This window comes from Haematobia irritans, chromosome 4 (genome assembly GCF_050003625.1).
Source record: "Haematobia irritans isolate KBUSLIRL chromosome 4, ASM5000362v1, whole genome shotgun sequence".
Taxonomy (NCBI): Eukaryota; Metazoa; Arthropoda; class Insecta; order Diptera; family Muscidae; genus Haematobia; species Haematobia irritans.
In genome coordinates this window covers 139,260,424-139,276,763 of record NC_134400.1, presented here as the reverse complement: position 1 = coordinate 139,276,763, position 16,340 = coordinate 139,260,424, and the positions used below count along the sequence as shown (strand labels likewise).

The following is a 16,340-nucleotide window of genomic DNA, read 5'->3' as shown; positions in this document are numbered from 1 at the left end:
CCCACCTTTAGCTGTAAAAAATGTTTGCTGTTCCAACTAAATAATGTTTGCTGAAACAACTACATGGTACTGCTGTCCCTTTTTCATTTTTGCTATTATGAGTAACAAAATTTTTTGGTATACTATAAAAAACATTATTGCCACATAAAATAAAAAGCAATGTCCGTCGACAATATGACAAGATCGCATTTATCTGATAAAAATTGTAATGCCTTGATATTTTTAAGAAGTTACTTAAAACGATGAAGTACCAAAGGATTAACACAAGAGTAAAGGTGGGTATTAAGTTCGAGTTTAGCCGCTAAAATCGTCATGTTTTCACGATTACTTTTCTTTAATAATCCATTTTAAGGAATATAAATTTTGTGAAAATTTGCTTTGGGATATTCCCCATCAAGTTATAATGAAATCTGCGACTAATATGTATAATTTTATGACGTTTTTTACTCATTTAGTTTTCACTTTAGTGAAGGTTAGGTTAGGTTAGGTTAGGTTATGTGGCAGCCCGATGTATCAAGCTCACTTAGACTATTCAGTCCATTGTGATGCCATAGTGGTGAACTTCTCTCTTATCACTGAGTGCTGCCCGATTCCATGTTAAGCTCAATGACAAGGGACCTCCTTTTTATAGCCGAGTCCGAACGGCGTTCCACATTCCAGTGAAACCACTTAGAGAAGTTTTGAAACCCTCAGAAATGTCACCAGCATTACTGAGGTGGGATAATCCACCGCTGAAAAACTTTTTGGTGTTCGGTCGTAGCAGGAATCGAACCCACGACCTTGTGTATGCAAGGCGGGCATGCTAACCACTGCACCACGGTGGCTTTAGTGAAAATTAGCGGCTAAATTCGAACTTAATACCCACTTTAAGAGAAAATATATCTAATCTAAACAAAATCCTTAAAAGTTTTTGCGGAGTAAGACAGCGATATGAAATTGCTTTTTAATTTATTTTTAGCATAATTTTTTGTTTTTCTTTTCTTCGACTAATTGTTCTTACAAAATATCTGAAAACAACTTTATTCCACATTGTATTTCCATTAGGGCTATCACCCGGGATAAATCCCGAATCCCTGGATTTTTTTTGAATCCCGGGATATTTCGGGATCCCGAAAAACTAATTCCATTTTGTTTAATTGGTGGCTTTTTAGCATTATTTATTAATAAATTGAAGAAGTTGAGTTAATAAACATTTATGGTACACCTTGAGTAAGAATTTATTGTACATGAAGTATACTATAAAAACACAATTGCATCAAAAATCTGACTAAACAATAAGAACCTCCTTTGAACAATGAGTTCATGTGAAATGGAATTTGTGTGATTGTTTGAAATAAATTTTTAGTTAAAAATCTAAAAAACAAATAATTTTTTAAGTAACGTACACCGACAGAATTTTTTCGTAAAAAGAACGAAAAATTCGTACTTTTTATGAGGAATCTTCGTACTTTTTATGAAACAATTTTTTTCTTTTTATGAAAATATTTCGTACTATTTTTTCAAAAATGTTCGAACTTTTTTAGGAAAAATTTTATTATTATATATTATTAATAATAATATAATTTATTATTATTATTATTGCTTCACTTTTATTCATAACCCAAATGAGAAGTAGCATAGATATGTAAAGGGTGATTCTTTTGAGGTTAGGATTTTCATGCATTAGTATTTGACAGATCACGTGGGATTTCAGACATGGTGTCAAAGAGAAAGATGCTCAGTATGCTTTGACATTTCATCATGAATAGACTTACTAACGAGCCACAACGTCGAATTTTCAGTGAATGGGCCCTAGAAAAGTTGGCAGAAAATCCGCTTTTTTATCGACAAATTTTGTTCAGCGATGAGGCTCATTTCTGGTTGAATGGCTACGTAAATAAGCAAAATTGCCGCATTTGGAGTGAAGAGCAACCAGAAGCCGTTCAAGAACTGCCCATGCATCCCGAAAAATGCACTGTTTGGTGTGGTTTGTACGCTGGTGGAATCATTGGACCGTATTTTTTCAAAGATGCTGTTGGACGCAACGTTACGGTGAATGGCGATCACTATCGTTCGATGCTAACAAACTTTTTGTTGCCAAAAATGGAAGAACTGAACTTGGTTGACATGTGGTTTCAACAAGATGGCGCTACATGCCACACAGCTCGCGATTCTATGGCCATTTTGAGGGAAAACTTCGGAGAACAATTCATCTCAAGAAATGGACCGGTAAGTTGGCCACCAAGATCATGCGATTTGACGCCTTTAGACTATTTTTTGTGGGGCTACGTCAAGTCTAAAGTCTAAAAAAATAAGCCAGCAACTATTCCAGCTTTGGAAGACAACATTTCCGAAGAAATTCGGGCTATTCCGGCCGAAATGCTCGAAAAAGTTGCCCAAAATTGGACTTTCCGAATGGACCACCTAAGACGCAGCCGCGGTCAACATTTAAATGAAATTATCTTCAAAAAGTAAATGTCATGGACCAATCTAACGTTTCAAATAAAGAACCGATGAGATTTTGCAAATTTTATGCGTTTTTTTTTTAAAAAGTTATCAAGCTCTTAACAAATCACCCTTTATAAAAAATAAAATAAAGGAATACACTCAAGCACATTATCAGAGGCAATCCTATGTCGCGAACGGAAATTTTACAATTTCAATGAAACTTCTTCGTTATTTTAAAGAAAATGTGTCGTAGTTTTTATGAAGAAATTTTAACGCAGAATGATTCGTAATATATTCATAAATTCGTAAAAACTACTTCACAAAAAACATGACATTTGAAAAGTTTCTTTAAAAGTAAGAAACTTTTACGAAGAAAAATTAACGTAGAATACTTCGTAGATTTGTATAATGTTCTTCGTAAAATTTATGAAAATGAATGAAAATTTCGAATAATAGTTAATGAAGAATTCTTCGTAAAATTAATGAATTTTTTCGGTTTAGTCTTCCGAGTTTGATTAAAAAGTTAATTGTGTCAATTAATTTTTTAATAAAAAATTTTAAGTTTTTCAATCGTTGATTTAATTAATTTAATGTTTCTATCTGGATTAAAAAGTTAATTCTTTCAATAATTTATTAATTGAAACAATTTGGAACTTCAATCAACTTTTTAATTGGAAATATTTTGGTAATATTTGTTTCGGTAATGTAATGTAATATTTCTCTTGAATTCTATGATTAACGCTTCTTTTATTATTTAAACTTTTTGATAAAAAAAAAAAACATTGGTCACGTATACACACAAATTTTTTTCTGATTCAATCACGAAATTAATTGGAAATAAAAAAATATTTGAATAGAAAAGAATGCAATTAGAAATGTAATTGATGTCGATTGTAAAACTCATTTTCTTAAGTGACTTTGTGTTTTTATTTTAATTAAAAATTGATTGTATCACTTAATTTTTTAATTAAAATTAAAAAAAATGCAATCATTTTTATAACTGGCTCAAATTCCCGAGTTTGATTAAAAAATTAATTGTGCCAGTTAAAAAATTTTCAATTATTGATTTAATTGTCTTAATGTTTCTAGTTTGATTAAATAGTTGATTGTATCAATTAAATTTTTAATTGAAAAAGTTTTCAGCTTATTTTTTTAATTGAAAATATTTTTTCTGTGTAGTTTAATACCGCGAACATACTGTCTGCTCATGAAACCTAAAATCATAGCGAAACGAATCGTTCGTCAAGAGTGAAACTAAAATAACATAAGATATATAAGATTTTTGATTTTCTATCGAACACCGAAACAATTGTGATTCCACAGACTCTAGTTCTCGAGATATCAACGAGTGATTTTTGACGTTTCGTTCGTCTCGAGTAGGGATGACAGATTTTGAAGAGACAAAAAGAGCATATTACATAAAGTAAACCACGTACATACAATAAACCACTTTCAACTCAAGCTAATTTTCTTACAATTCTTTGTAAGTCATTTGTTTAGTGTTTTTGTGAAAAATGTTATTGAAAGAAGTTTATTTACATTTAGAACAGAGTACAATGTGAAGAAGCAAGCAATCTCGTAGTGTGACATTTACGTATGTTCAGGTTACTTTTACCATTTATTGAAACGCGTTGTAGTAATATTTGTTGTGATGCATACGAAGAGCACAAAAAGAGTACTTAACTAAAAATAGAGCTTTTTTGCGTGCTCTTTTGGCCTATCTTGTTTGAAGAGCACATTTTGTAAAAAAGAGCACATGTGCTCTTTACAAGAGCACGTCTGGCATCCCTAGTCTCGAGGCAAACGAAAATTCCACGAACAAACAGATAAAGTGACTTTCAACTTGAAAAAACCGAACATAGTAGTGGACTAAAAGTGTTATTTGTTTAATATCTCCTTATCCATTATTCTTTATGATTTAATATCATGTTTTTGATATATTAAAGACTGAGTCATTCCTCTCCAGGCGAATGCAAGTTCCATGAATGGGAAATGAATCAACTTGGTACTATAAAACCAGTTTAGTACAGTTTTATATATGCTGCCATATTGAAATGCTTCAAGTACCATCACTGGCATATACCATTGTTAAATTCAACACATGATGTTTATAAATAGCAATACACCACTAGTGGTGGTGATTTCACGCCAATAACCACCACCAGCATTTGCCATGGTGGAACTGATAACGAAAAACCCAAGAATCTTATTATTTTATTGAAACGATGTGAACGCAATAGTGTGCGTTTGTTTATCGACGAATACATTTTGCATCAAATTTTAAACACTTATGGACATGATTCTCATTGGGTTGAAGTTTTTGGTGGTTGTTATAGATGGGCCTTAGTTGAGCAAAGCATACTTACCTGGCGTAGGGGTTACCGTGATCACGAAGGCGGTTCCCCCGGAGTGAGGCTTGGCCATTGCACTTTCGGCTGAGTTGACCTCCGCGATTATTCCTAATGCGAATAACTCGTGCGTGTAATTTTTGGTAGCCGGGAATGGCGTACGCGCCGTCCCGACATAAATCAATAAATTTCAATCCAACAAATGCTGTTGTTTAGCGGGCAGAAAAGAATTCAAAAAAGGAAACCAGGGCAATCGCAGCACTCTCGTTTGTCGGCGGCGCTGAAAATGCCCGCACTTTGCCACTATGCGCGGCGCTATTTTAACAAAAGAAGCCTTTCGCACTTTTGCCTATTTTTTTTTAGAAAAGAACCTAAAAAGTACATTTTCCGGACAAAATGCAAAAAAAGTGCGCATTTTATACAAGAAAAGAAAACGCCATAATACTCCTGTGAGCAGAGAATGAAGCCGCCGAGTCGCGCCGTCGATTTTAGCCGCCGCCGACCAGTTTCTTCCAGCCGAAGCCGCTGCCGAATATATCGACTCATAATTAGCCGCCAAGTAATCAAAAATATTGATTTAAATCAGAAAAATTTATTAATAATTGTTGTATTTTTTGTTAAAATGTTTAACATTCAACCCAAAATCCATCAGTATCATGTTTCTATAATAGCTTTGCAACCATTTAGCTCAGAAAATGTAAATGAAATGAAAATTTGATTGTAAGTTTGGTTGTACAACTAATCTCATTACCATTCGGATTACCTCAAATCGATTTTATAATGGATAATTGTCCGCCGCCGAATAGACGAATTTATATCGGCTTAGCCATCAAGCCGCCGCCGCCGGAGGCAAAAAATTAGTATCAGCCGCCGCCGGCAAAAATGGGTCGGCTTCATTCTCTGCCTGTGAGATTTATTTATTAAAAAAAAGAGTGAAGTCCGGTCATTACACTTTGGTTCGTTCGTGCATACCAGGGATTGAAAATGCCAGTATTTTCTTCAATATCTTTTCACCCTGGTCAGTACCCCCGCGCAGTGCTGCCGCTAGTGAAATATTGAGTGAAGTAGATTTTGGAAAAAAGTGGAGTAGATTGAATAAAATTGAAGTAGCATACATTTTTGAAAACAAAACAATAGAATTCATTTTATTATACCCTCCACCATAGGATGGGGGTATATTAACTTTGTCATTCCGTTTGTAGCACATCGAAATATTGTTCTAAGACCCCATAAAGTATATATATTCTGGGTCGTGGTGAAATTCTGAGTCGATCTGAGCATGTCCGTCCGTCCGTCTGTTGAAATCACGCTAACTTCCGAACGAAAGATGGTATCGACTTGAAACTTGGCACAAGTAGTTGTTATGGATGTAGGTCAGATGGTATTGCAAATGGGCCATATCGGTCCACTTTTACGTAAAGCCCTCATATAAACGGACCCCCAAATTTGGCTTGCGGGGACTCTAAGAGAAGCAAATTTGGTACATGGCTTCCGCATATTATCTCTAACAACCATCCACATCGGTCCATAATTATATATAGCCCCCATATAAATTGATCCCCCGATTTGGCTTGCGGAGCTTCTAAGAGAACCAAATTACATCCGATCCGGCTGAAATTTGGTACATGGTGTAAGTGTATGGTCTCTATGCAAAAATTGGTCCACATCGGTTCAATGATTAAAACCGCTATGTTCATCGTAATTAAAGGAATAGGAAAAACAATTAATTAATATGGGAAAAAATTTAAAAATTTGAAGCAGAAGAAAAAGTGAAGCAGATTTTTGTAAGAAGGAGTGACTAAGTAAATTTTGTGAAAATGAAGCAAAATACTTCGATTGAAGTAGTAGCGGCAGCACTGCCCCCGCGAATGATTTAGTACCTTTTGTGAAGACATTTCAGATTATTCAGATTTATGGTACAATAGTTTCGAAAAAAATTTTAATATTTTGAGAATGTCTTTAATTAACAAAGTTATTTGCTAATAGTCTTTTACAAATTTGCCAAAAAAGACAGTTCATGCGGGAAGAAAATCTCTATTTTGTAAAAGCCATAGTCAAAAAACACGATTTTATTGAATTTCAAGAATGTTTGAGTTGAAAAATCATGTGATTATATATTACGCTTCCGCACGAAATTTTCTAAATAAGAAGTTATAGAATAATGCGAACCATTACAGTCACGGTCGACATTTGAGACAAAAACTACCAAAAAAGTATTATTTCGAAAAATGTATTTCTTCAGAAAGTTTTGTAAAAATTTTATTTCTGCACAAAATTTTTTTCCTTTGGGAACTTTTATCAAAATTTTATTTTATTTTTTGTCAACTTTTATTTCTATAGAAAATTTTGCTTCTTTAACAAATTTTGTCAACATTTTATTTCTATAGCATATTTTGCCAAATTTTTATTTCTGTTAAAAAATTTATCAAAATTTTACTTCTATTTCTACAGAAAATTTTTTATCGATGGAAAATCTTGTCAATATTTTATTTCTATAGAACATTTTGTCAAATATAGCAAATTTTGTCAATATTTTATTTCTATAGAACATTTTGTCAAATTTTTACTTCTATAGAAATTTTTTGCCAAAATTTTATTTCTACAGAAAATTTTGTAAAATTTTTTTCATTTATAGAAAATTTTGTCAAATTTTGTAACTATCGAAAATTTTGTCAATTTTTTTTATCTATAGAACATTTTGTCAACATTTTTTTTTATCTATAGAAAATCTCAAAATTTTATTTCTATAGAAAATTTTGTTAAAATTTTATTATTATAGAAACAAATTTTATTTCTATAGAAAATTTTTTTCAAAATTTTATTTCCATAGAACATTTTTGTCAAAATTTTAATATTTATCTAAAGAAAATTTTGACAAAACTTTATTTCTATAGATAATTTTGTTAAAATTTTATTTCTATAGAACATTTTGTCAACATTTTATTTCTATAGAAAATTTTGTCAACATTTTGTTTCTATAGAAAATTTTGTTAAAATTTTATTTCTATAGAATATTTTGTTAAAATTTTATTTCTATAGAAAATTTTGTTAAAATTTTATTATTACAGAAAATTGTGTCAAATTTTATTTCTATAGAAAATTTTTGTCAAAATTTTATTTTCATAGAAAATTTTCTATCAAAATTTTGTTTTTATAGAAAATTTTGTTAAAATTTTATTTCTAAAGAAAATTTTGTTAAAATTTCTAAAGAAAATGTCAAAAATTTATTTATATTTATCTGCAGAAAATGTATAAGTACCATGAATTCTACCAACTGTGGAAATCCGCTTTGTAAGCGGATATAAAACTAAAAACAAAACAATATTGAAATTAAGGAGTTGACAAACAAAATTTTATTTTCTTTAAAATTCAGTCTAAAGGAGTTCTTGACAATAGTCTTGTAGTAAAGAATACTTTTTCGCTTCAAAAAATACCTTTTTGTACTTTCTTAAAAATTGTATTTTCCATCCCTGGTGATAATACAAACATTTAGAAAAAAATAAAAGTTCTTAGACCTTAATTATTTTCCCTTACAGATTAAAAAAAATTGCTTCAATACTAATTGGTTACTGGAAAAAGTTTGATATCAATAATTCTAAATTAATTTAAAATAATAAAAATTAAAAACAAAAAAAAACGAGTACCTGGTTCCATCCAGGATCGAACTGGAGACCTTCTGCGTGTAAAGCAGACGTGATAACCGCTACACTATGGAACCACTTGGCGTTTCTATGTCTAATTGAGCATATACACAAAAATAGAACCTCGAACAAAATGTATGTATAAACCCATGTGTAACGTTCACACATACATACAGTGCGACAAATTAAAGAGAGAAACAGCGTTGCCAGTACGATGGGAGAGTTAGCATTTGAGTATTGGTGGTGACTTTATACAGGTTTTTTCTTAATAAAAATGGACACTATAAATAATTTTGGTAGGTTTAATTTCGCGGATACTCTTTTAAATGAATATTTTATTTGTTTCACAATGAAATTTTCTCGGTTACTTTGATAACATTTTTCTCGATTGATGCATGGGGTGTTTTGGTAAAAAAATCAAAATTTAAAATGGAAGCATCAATTTAACAAGTTTTTGTTTCATTTAAAGCAACATAAAATTAATTGTGAAAATATTTGGCATTCACCTGCGATAGAGAATATAAAAATGGTCTTACAGCCACAAAAATGTGAATCCAACATGAACAAAATATAAGTTTATTTTAGAAAATTTTAACAAAAACATTTTACTAATTTTAAAATGTCGCAAATAAGTTAATATTTGTTTTGTTAAATTAAAAAAAAAAAGATACAAAAATAAAATTTGTTCTATTAAAGGGTGATACGGTCAAAATTTGGTCAATATAAACTTGACGTATTTCTTTCAATTTTGCATTTAAAAAACCTGAACACCCCTCATTTTGAAGGTGTGTTTGTAGAATGTTGCTCCTATTTTGATTTTGGAATTCACTCTTCAGTTGTCAAAATGCCGTCCAAGCAAGAAGAGCAGCGTATCAAAATTTTGCTCGCGCATCGCGAAAATCCGCACGCAAAGCTAAAAGTTGCCAAATCAACCGTTACAAATGTAATTAAAGTGTTTGGGGAACGTTTGTCGACAGCCAGGAAGTCTGGATCGGGGGGAAATCGAAAACCGGAAGCCGCTGAGACGATAAAGAGAGTTGACGGTAGTTTCAAGCGAAACCCTAACCTCTCTCTCCGAGATGCCGCAAATAAGCTGGGTGTATCGTCTACAACCGTGCATCGAGCCAATAAACGAGCCGGACTATCGACTTACAAGAAGGTAGTGACTCCAAATCGCGATGATAAACAAAATACGACGGCCAAAGCGCGATCCCGGAGGCTGTACACGACGATGCTGACGAAGTTTGACTGCGTGGTAATGGACGACGAAACCTACGTCAAAGCCGACAAGCAGCTTCCGGGACAGGAGTTTCAAAGTTCCCAAAGAAATATCTGGTTTGGCAAGCCATCTGTACCTGTGGCTTGAAAAGCAGCATTTTCATAGCTTCCGGGACTGTCAACCAAGAAATTTACGTGAAAGAGTGTTTGAATAAACGTCTGCTGCCTTTCCTGAAGAAACACGGTTGTTCCGTACTGTTTTGGCCGTATTTGGCATCTTGCCATTACGGTGAAAAGGCCATGGAGTGGTTCGCCGCCAACAACGTGCAGGTGGTTCCCAAGGACAAGAACCCTACCAACACGCCAGAGCTCCGCCCAATTGAGAAATACTGGGCTATTGTCAAGCGGAACCTAAAGAAGACCAAAAAACTGCTAAGGACGAGCAGCAGTTCAAGGCAAACTGGCTTTCTGCAGCGAAGAAGGTGGACAAGGTGGCTGTACAAAATCTGATGGCAGGTGTCAAGCGTGAGGCCCGGCAATTCGGATTTGGAAAAGCGAAAGCCTAACTGAATATTTTTCCTGAATTTTATACTAATTGAACTTGAAAAGAAATTTAATTTGATTTTTTTAAATGAACGATTTCACGGATTTACATGCGTTTTCCCTTGACCAAATTTTGACCGTTCACCCTTTATTGAAGAAAATTGTTTTTTTTTCACAACAATAAGTAAATATTTTTAGACATATTCAAGAAAGTTAATCAGACATTTGATAAAATTTACAAGTGTTGGCTTTTTAAGCCAAGGAAACTTTCTCTAACAACCCTGTATTTGGGACCTTATTCCCGGTTATAAATGATGATCTTTTACTAAACTAACTTAGATCCTGTTTGAAACCGAAACTTATAATGTCTATGAACGTGGTCGTAATTTTCTCGTTTATTCTTAATCTTCGGAACTGTCAAACATAGTTTGACATCCATGGCTCATCTATAGGCCTGTTCGAAACCGAAACTTTTTACTAGCATTGGTAAAAATTTGACGTAAATCGAGGTGAGTATAATTTAACTAGCCCAGGGGGCTAGTAAGAAATTTGACATTTGTTGAAAATTCTTGACATTTACGACATCACTAGGCTTGGCATGCTTTGCCAAAATGAACAAAATGTAGTTTTATTTATTGAAGAAATGAGTACACAAAATTAGCAATTGTTTTTCACCATAGTGAATTGATATCTCACCATAGTAAAAATTTTCGGTTTCGAACAGGCCCTATATAATAATATCTATGCCCTGGGCTAGTGAAATTATACTCACCTCGATTTACGTCAAATATTTACCAATTCTAGAAAAGGTTTCGTTTCGGTTTCGAAGAGGTCTTCAGTACCAATGGACAGCCATCCTTCGTAAAAAATGACGACTTTTTATTTTCGATATGAAATAGTTTTGTCCATTGAGAAATGATAAATTAAAGTTATACTAATTCAACCATTTTATGAATTTTTATATACAATTAATTAAAAATGAATAAAAAATAGACTAAATTTCGGTTTTTATTTTTGCTAACGATGAAATTCATTGCGACGTGAGATCGACCATAATCAAAATGACGATGGGGTGTCTTTAGTGTACAAAAAATAATGATAACTTTCCAGGATTAATACTACACCTAAAAAAAGTGAACCCACCGTGGAAGAAAATGTAGGTTTATTTTAGAAAATGTTAACTAAAATAGTTTTCTAATTGCAACATGTTATAAATAAGTTAATACTTTTTGTCAAACTGAAGAATTTTTTTTAAAAATAATTAATTTTTTTTCTGTTTAAGAAAATTTCATATGTTGAAAGAAAAAATTGGATTTAAAAATTGTTAAAATCTCTTTAGCGCTGTACGAAGTACACAGGCAGTACACAGACAGGTACAATTTTAGTAAAATTTACTCATTTGAGAGACGTATGAACTCAATTTAAGTAAACTTCTGCCATTTTAGAAAAATATGAACTATTTTATTTTGTAGTAAAATTGTGCGCTATATTTGTATACAACTTTTTTTCTTATTTTTAGTTCACGTCATTAAAGTTAGCAAAAAATTATTCGAATAAGGAACATTTACTCATATTGTGCAAAATTTAACTAAAATCAACTAATCTTCATGAACTAAAATAAAGTTCAGTTAGCATTAGAGCCTCTTTTTTCTGGGTGTATATGTAGTAAATTTTTCGAATAGATAAAAATAAAAGCATAATAATAAAAAAAGATGAAAAAAATCCAACTTGGTTCCATCCAGGATCGAACTGGAGACCTTCTGCGTGTAAAGCAGACGTGATAACCGCTACACTATGGAACCACTTGAGTAATTGCCAACTAAGTTCAGCTTTGTTGGTGTCTCAAATAATTTATGCCAAAGTTCGACGCCTTGAGTACAATTCAACAACGGTTAATATTAATTTAACATTTTGAACAAAATGCCTTTCTGCGTTTATTGTTCCATAATGAAATAAATGAGGGGTTAACGTACAATAAAAGATTTTTAAACTTCTGTTTTATTGGTAGCAGCCTTCTGATTGGAAAAGAAAATGAGAGAGGTTGAAAAATTGTTCTCATTTCAACAGTGGTGTCAATATAGTGTTTGTAATTTCTTGGTATCCCAGTGTTCACTTATATATGTATAATTGTAGTCTGTGCTATCCCAATGAACACAATGATAAGCGTTTTTTTATATGCGTATCAATTTTTAGGGTGAAAGCAAAGACAATAACTTAGGAAGATTGGCATGCGTCAACCGAATGTTGCATTGACGGTGTTAGTTCCATACATGTTTTTTTAAATGAACAACTTAATTTTCTTAATGAAACAATGTTAAATTTTAGGCAAAACAAAAAAAATACATTTTCCCCTTTATGGAAATTTATTTCCTACACTTAATTTCTTTTTATTTGCATTTTAATGCAATTTCAATACTTGTCGTAACGCGTTTGGTTCGATAAACGAAAAGTATGGACCTAACACCGTAAATGGTTTGATGTGCTCAGTAGCCACGTGTATTGTCTCTGGGTGAAAGTTATACTCTACATATATTCAACTGCCTTCAACACATTCTCTAGATTGTTTCAAACATAGAAATTAATTTAAATTTGGGATATTGTGTTTAATAATTGACATGAGAAATGTTTGATGTTGAATTAAATTTTGAACGTATAGCCTGTTTCTTTGTTGAGAACACGATTTTCTCAACAATTTCTCATACTCGTATTGAATTCTAAGTTATTTCTTAAAAAAAAATATGCTTGAAAGTGTGCGGCATTTCTCCCACAGTTGTGTTTTTTGGAATGATTCAGAATATCTGTGTTGCTTAAAAAATAAATAAGCATAAATTATCAGATAGTTTATACTAAGTTTTTGCTTTATTTGCTACATATAAAAAAAAATACTTGGTGTATCACGTGAGGAACAGGGCTGTCAATAAAACAACAAGAAAAATCGTCACATTTTTCGATAAAAATCGTCATAATCGGCACTTGCATTTTAAAAATTGTCAAAAAAATCGGCAATATAAATAATATTTTTGTTGGGTAAACACAAAACAGAAGTATTTATTTCATATACAAAAACAGAAAATTAATGTACATTACTGTGCATTTGAATAAAAAATGTAAAGAAATCAGTTTTGTATACAAAAACAATAGCATAAAAATCATTTTCTGGGTAAGGCCGGTATGCACCTCTAGCGAAAAATTTCATTCCCATAAGAAATGCATTGCTATTTATGCTAACGAAATTTTCGGTAGCGTTCAATTTCGTAAGCTGGTACGCACCTCTAATGAAAATAACAGGGTTGTCAAAAGCATATTTTGGCAGCAAACATTTAATTTATTACAATCATTGTGTGCGTAAAAGTTTTAAAAAGTCTGTAAATAATAAACAATTTATTTGAGGAATATTTGGAACATATATTAACAATTTTTAAAAGCGATTAGCTGGTTTAAAATTTGTGTGCACAGGCCTGTTTTTTTGTTGTAGACTTAAATAAATTTTTGCTACCGAAAATTTCGCTAGAGGTGCATACCAGCCTGTAAACAGAAATATTTGAAACTCAAGAAAAAGTTCCGTGTTTTTAAAAACAGGTAATTTTTTTTATGGTGTTTCCGATAGATATGTCTATATGCGGTTACTTTTACTGTACTAGAATTTTATCATAATTAGTAAAATTTCTATTGCACATTCTGAGTAAATCATTATCAATTGTGGTATTAAAACAACTTGAGTTAATTAAGTTATTTTTGAACAGAATATTCCTTCCAATGAATTATTCTCCAGCTTTCATCTAATTTTTGTATTATGCTTAAAATGGAAGAATCATGATTATTTGTACGAGTTTTGACAAAATTCGAAAGTACTCCACGTTTTGTTTACGATTTTTTTCCAAAAATTTTCAAATTTATTTTAATATTTTCAAATCTTTCTTAAAAATATAAAAACTTTAACTCCGTTCTTTATACACATAGTTTGGGGAGCTAAACTGTCTAAAGAACGCAATTAATATCGTTAACGCAGTTAATAATACAAAATCCCTAGAAATTTAGTGTTGACTTTCAGTTAGAACTGGGATTGACTTTCATACAAATTGTGTTTAGAAAATATTCGAAACAATGTTAATTTTTAATTTGTCTCACATTGAAAACTGTTTGAGAAATTATTGAGTAGCGATGCATTTAAATTTGAGGATAACAATTGAGAAATTATAGCCATTGTGTTGAATTTTGCTGTTGAGGGTAATGTCTGTTTTTGTTGAGAACGCGATTTTCTCAACAATTTCTCAACTTGAATATTATCCTAATTCTTTGAAAAAATGTTTGAAAAATTATTGAATTTTAGTATATTTCAAACGTTTGTGTTTATTGGGATGTGTCTAAAGAACGGAATTAATATCGCTAAAATCGGAAAAATCGAAATTGTTCATTTTGTGAGTAAAAAATTGTCAAAATGCCGATAAATCGGCGAAATTGGCAGCCCTGGTGTGGAAGTACTGGCCTGTTTAGTATGTATTTATTTAATTTAAAGTGTTGACATCACCGATCTCTTTTAAATTGTGCCGATCAGTTGGACAAGAAATGAGCGAAGCAAAACAAAAGAAAACAGTAAGACTCTTGTCAACGTCTGTAGTAAGTGGTGATGGTTAGCGTCCGTATAATTCATAGTTGTACATTTATTTCGTTTATTTATTTCTACGCAAACTTTTTTGTTTTGTCGGTATTTGTTTTAACTCTGTTCTAGTGAAGTTATGTTAATCGAATAAAAAAACAGTGATAGAAAAAAATCTGATTAGTTAAAAAATAACCATCGAAAATAAAATAGAATTTAATAAATCTAAAAAAATAATAATGAAATTCTGTATGGCAACAACGCCTTAAACAATATTCCAACTACTTCTATGTCAAGTCTGTAAACAATTGAATGTATTCCTATTGACTACCCCGTCAATTTACTACTTTCACTAACCCATCTTGTGATAGAAAAGGAACTTGGTGCCAATGTTTTTCGAGTCGTTTGTTGTCCCTCTGAGATGTTTGTTTTATTTATCGATTCATTACAAAGTGAGAGTTTGAAAATACTATCTATATTTCATCCCTTTGAGAGCAGTGTTGCCAATTTGGTGCTTTTAGCACCAAATTTAGTGCTTTTTGATTTCTAAAAAGCACCAAATTGCCTTTTTGGTGCCTTTTCAAAAAAAGCACCAACTTGGTGCTTTCTGGCATTTTCATTTAGTGCTTTTGGTGCTTTTTTATTTTGAACAGTATTAAGTTTAATTGATACAAAAATTTTGATTAGACTTTCAAGAGCCGAAGAAACTCAAATTTATTGCCAAATATAGAATTTGATTGTTATGAAGTTGGTATTGATTATTTTTTAATTAATATTGTTATTTAGGGTATTCTGTAGGAAAGTCGAACGATGAGTGCCGAATTTTTTAATTTGGTAAAGATGTCATTAAAAACGTTGTATTAAATTCACAAAAGCACGCAGAATTGGAATAAGCAATAGACTTCTTCCATATATTAATATTTTGAAAGTTGAAAAACATGACTGATCAAAATGAATAGCGGTTCATAATGGTGAGTACTAAGTTCGAGTTTTGCCGCTAAAGTGAAAACTATATCAGTAAAAACGGTATAAAATTATGCATATTTGCTGCAAATTTTATTATAATGGGGAATAGCAACAAAGTTTGTATTCCTTAAAATGAATTATTAAAGAAAAGTAATTGTTGAAAAATGACTATTTTAGCAGCTAAACTCGATCTTAATACCCACCTTAACTTCTTAAAATTCAATTCATAATTCATCTTCGGAACTTTTTTTTTTTTTTTTTTTTTTAGTAGAGCATTTAATTTTCGATTTTGTGGTGGAAGGTGGTATGTTAGAATTTATAAAATATTTTTGGTGCTTTTTGGCCTTGGGGAGTTGGCAACACTGTTTGAGAGTTTGAATTAACACGAATGTGTGGTGGTTATTCTTTGTGTTCCAATAATATTCGTGTTGAGTTTGTACATTTTGTTGCAGTTTTCAATTTATCATCTGTTGGTTTCTATGCTTTCATCAACTCTAGTTAAAGAATCTTTAGATATGTGAGATCTTATCACGAGGAATTTCAATTGGCGGTAAGTACACATAGTGAAAATAAACTAAACATTTTATTGGGATATTCGTA

General features: G+C 31.7%; 3 non-coding genes across 3 annotated transcripts; 1 reads left to right on the top strand and 2 right to left on the bottom strand.

Moving 5' to 3' along the window:
- Positions 1-4,785: 4,785 nt before the first annotated feature.
- Positions 4,786-4,950, top strand: LOC142237298 (U1 spliceosomal RNA). The gene has a single exon (XR_012722435.1). It is a non-coding gene; the product is annotated as a U1 spliceosomal RNA (small nuclear RNA).
- Positions 4,951-8,420: 3,470 nt separating this feature from the next.
- TRNAV-UAC (transfer RNA valine (anticodon UAC)) lies at positions 8,421-8,493 on the bottom strand. The gene has a single exon. It is a non-coding gene; the product is annotated as a tRNA-Val (tRNA).
- Positions 8,494-11,906: 3,413 nt separating this feature from the next.
- Positions 11,907-11,979, bottom strand: TRNAV-UAC (transfer RNA valine (anticodon UAC)). The gene has a single exon. It is a non-coding gene; the product is annotated as a tRNA-Val (tRNA).
- Positions 11,980-16,340: the final 4,361 nt, after the last annotated feature.